Source organism: Atractosteus spatula (assembly GCF_055471065.1).
Source record: "Atractosteus spatula isolate fAtrSpa1 chromosome 10 unlocalized genomic scaffold, fAtrSpa1.hap1 SUPER_10_unloc_11, whole genome shotgun sequence".
Taxonomy (NCBI): Eukaryota; Metazoa; Chordata; class Actinopteri; order Semionotiformes; family Lepisosteidae; genus Atractosteus; species Atractosteus spatula.
The window spans coordinates 487,752-491,599 of record NW_028296614.1 but is presented as its reverse complement, the minus strand read 5'-3'; the positions used below and the strand labels follow the sequence as shown (position 1 = coordinate 491,599).

At 39.6% G+C, this 3,848-nt stretch overlaps 1 non-coding gene across 1 annotated transcript; it reads right to left on the bottom strand.

Annotated features, from left to right (window-relative positions):
* Positions 1–2,333: 2,333 nt before the first annotated feature.
* trnal-caa (transfer RNA leucine (anticodon CAA)) lies at positions 2,334–2,446 on the bottom strand. The gene is made up of 2 exons: positions 2,409–2,446; positions 2,334–2,379 (listed from the first exon to the last, which is right to left on the bottom strand). It is a non-coding gene; the product is annotated as a tRNA-Leu (tRNA).
* Positions 2,447–3,848: the final 1,402 nt, after the last annotated feature.

Here is a 3,848-nt window from a genome sequence, read left to right as displayed (position 1 = left end):
TATTTTGATTAGTATTTTTCGTAGCGTTCTTCCTCAGCTTTTAAGTTATTTGGTGAGCAAGAACCACTGAGAACGAGTCTGAATCAATCAAGAACACATACGGTACTGCTGTCCTGTGTACAACTGCTTCTTCCTAATTGAGCTTTTCAGTGTTGAAGAAGACGTTTCCAATTTCGATTGCTGGTTTCAGAGGATGTGCTACAAGATCACAGATTCATTTGAAAAGATTTGGAGATACATTGGCTGGGATTCAAACCTGGCTCAATTGCATGAAGGCACCTATACTCAGCAACGAGAGGAAAGGAGAAGGGGCCAGAGGTAGTGTGGCTGAATGGTCTAATATGCTGGATTTTAGGCTCCACTCTCTCAGGGGCGTGGGTTTAAATCCCACTACTGCCCAATGTTTTAAGACCTTACTTCCTGTGATTTGTAATGTGGTCAGTAAAAGCACTTTATGTAAGTATCTCTTATGTCAGCGCTACAAGTCACTTACTGCTCCACAGGTCCGGGGTTCAATCCCTGGCATCTTCAGGTGTTTTATATTACTGTACTCACATCGCAATCTTCTGTTGAGTGAGAACTCTTTGCTCGTGTTCATAGAGAGCCAGGTTTACCTTTTGAATCTCACCCGGGATTTCCTGAGAGATCATTCAGCGAGCGAGTCCTCCCTCTGGACTCGGCACTGAGCTGAAAGCTGCACGAATTCCTCACTGTGTGTCCTGTACTGTTACAGGTGGTCCAGCATAAATGTGCAGCACAGTGACATGAACACCTTCAACTTTTTCTGTATGTGAAGGAAAATGCAAAAGAGTATGAAAAGTATTGATTGTATAAAATATCCATGGTATAACTCGAGAAAAAACTGAAGCCCAAAACAACGACTTTTGATGATTACAAGAAATTCAAGAAACACAACCGTCCGCAGATGGATTTGGACCCTGAACTCTTAAGTTAAAAGAACAAAAGCGAAGTAAACTCTCTTCATTGTCTTATAGTTTGTGAAACAAAACAATTTCTTACTTTCTTAATAATTTCTTACGATTTATATAATTTTAACAGAATCACAATTACAAACATTTGGGGTTAAACTGTTATTCACATACTCTAACGAAGAGAAACGTTATTGTCTTCCGGTGTGTGAGCCCATTTCTCAAAAAATAAAAAAATAAGTTATATAAATTTAATTTTTCTATTTTTTAGGCTTGCATAGTCTTATTCATATTTCAGTTAAACCTTTTCTTCTGTAGTAATTTCATTTAATATTAAAATTAGTCCTGATTTACAATTTTTGGACATGGTTCATCTTAAAGAATTTTGTAATAAGTTTCAGTTTAGGAAAATCGTGCCCAGAAGCTACCAAAACTGGTAATGTTCACATAATGTGTAATGCAATAGCAGCAGTTGGGGTGGGACAAAAAAGGCATTTCTTGGTATGAATCCTAAAATTTCATAGATGGCGTTCTAGGACTTCCAGCTTCAGATGAAGCTGTCAATACATCATAGATTTGTACTCAATCAATATCAGCAGTGTTATCACTACCGAATGCTAAATATAGATCCTGGCAATACTTCATGAGTTGTTCGTTAGAAAATTGTTTATATTTTTTTAACATATTTTCCATACCAGACAAAAAGTCGAAAGTTTCAATTTCATGCAACTGATGAAATCTCTCTTCGATGGAAGTTATAAGTACAGTACATCCAAAATACTGCGGAATCAATCAAATTTACATGTTTCTTGTGGATCCAGAAGATCATTATGAGACTCAAAACATGCCTGTCTTTTCTTTTTTCGAGGACGAAGGAGTAGCAGCAGGAGTAGCAGTAATGGCAAGAACGTGTTTAGAGTTCAGCACTTCTCATTTTTAAAGCAGAGCCTCGACTCAGAAAGCAACGCCCGCGATAACAGAAATTGCAGAATTGGTCTGTTCATGCTGCCTACACGCTTTGAATTGCTGGCATTTTCTGCAAGTTCCTTTTTGAGGGTTCATGAAATTCCTCACATTTGAGCCAACACTAAAATATTTCATTCGGGGTCGCCTAATTCATAGTGCAAACTGAATCTACAGGGGAATGCTGTGGCACATGAAGCCGTTTGTTATTCTGTTGTGAGGTGTGAGGGGCGGAATGCAAATCGAGTTGGTGAATAGAAAATGAAACAGGAGTCACTTCTTGAGCTACGAATTCCAAAAAGTATGAAAACCTGTGCATTTTAACAGTGCAGAATACTCACAAATTGCACTGAGTTGCTTGCTTTCTTCTGCTGCTTTTATATTTCAGTCATTCACTGTCAGCTAGCACTGGAACAATTCAAGAGAGGTAAAAACAGAAGCGGTCAGGAGTGGGATTTGAACCCACGCCTCCATTTGGAGACCAGAACACCCAAGCCAGCTGGAAAGACACACATCCTTGAGTCTGGCGCCTTAGACCACTCGGCCACCCTGACAAGCGAAAGCAAGTTGTGTGCTGAATGCACCAGTAGTTGACTAAACTGAGTTTCTTCCCTGAAATTATTTGCTTGCGAAGAGCCAAGTTGCCTTGAATGGATCTTGGAAATCAAATATACGGATGGATTGTTATTCGGTTGTGAGTTTTGAGGGGCGTATTATAAATTGAGTTGGTGAAAAGGCGCTTTTTGTTAGTCTGTCGGGAGGCTGCACAAGGTGTTTAGAGGGAGAACTTCTATAAGGCAGGCTCTCTATGTTTAACATCAAGGCAGATTTTTTTTTTCTCAATGGAAATGCTCTTTGGCGCTTTCAGCTTTACGTAGGGAACAACGTCTGCCGAGATCACTTTTGAGCCAGTGCAAATGGTAATGTGCCACCAAGTACATTTAATATTGGCTGTGGTAGCGAGCTGCTTTTGTTTGTGAAGCTTTTACTTCTTTAAGCTGAATCATCAGCAGGAGTAGCTTATTAAAACTTTGCTCATAGCGCTCCATCAGAAATACCTTATCCATGTTCAAAAGAGATCAGGGGATTTACTTCATGCTTTCACATAGCATACCTTACACGAAAGATTTAAATGGGGAATTGATTGTGCTTCTTGATGTTGTTCCTGTGGTTGCCTTGGTTACAATGGTGAACGTTCTTCCACGTTCTGCTAGAGTATCCTCTGGGTGGGCTTTATCAATTGGCTCGGATAGGTCATCAGTGCTCCGTCTCCAGAAAAATACTCAGCACTGTCTTTTTTCTGTGCACATGACCATCTTTTAAAACATATAAAATCAAGAGTTCATTGATTTCTCCAAATAAAAACAATACATTTTAACCCAGTGGTTAGTATTCCTCCAATCCAATAGTTTTACTCCAAGTAAAAAGCAGCGCAATATATAGAGAGATGATATTCAAACATTTCAACGTTCTTATTGGATTGCCTGTACAGATGCAGCCATTCAAAGTGCGCGTTACAGACACGTACCGCAGGTGACGTCGCTCAGTATGACGCAAGATGACGCGTGGCACCGCAGTACGTGATTGGTTGACCGACAGGGGCACTCGTGGTCCGTTGGTCTGTCGTAGAAAGACTTACAGTAAACGTCTTTGCTGTGCCCGTTGTAGGTATTGAATTTTACCACTGAAGGGAAATCTTAGTAGCTGAGCATAAAAAGAATAGGAGCATACTGTAACGCGTGTGAAGGCCATACACGATATTAATTTTGGAACATAAACATACAGTGTATAGCTGGTCTTGGTACTTTAAAGAAAAAAATACACACCAGTATTCCATTTCTCCCTAAACATTTTAAGCTTCGAAGTCTTTAACTAACGCGATACCGGAGTCAACAAGCATACTTTTAGAATTTGATTAAAAGGGAATATAATATGGAATCGCGTATCTAAAGAATT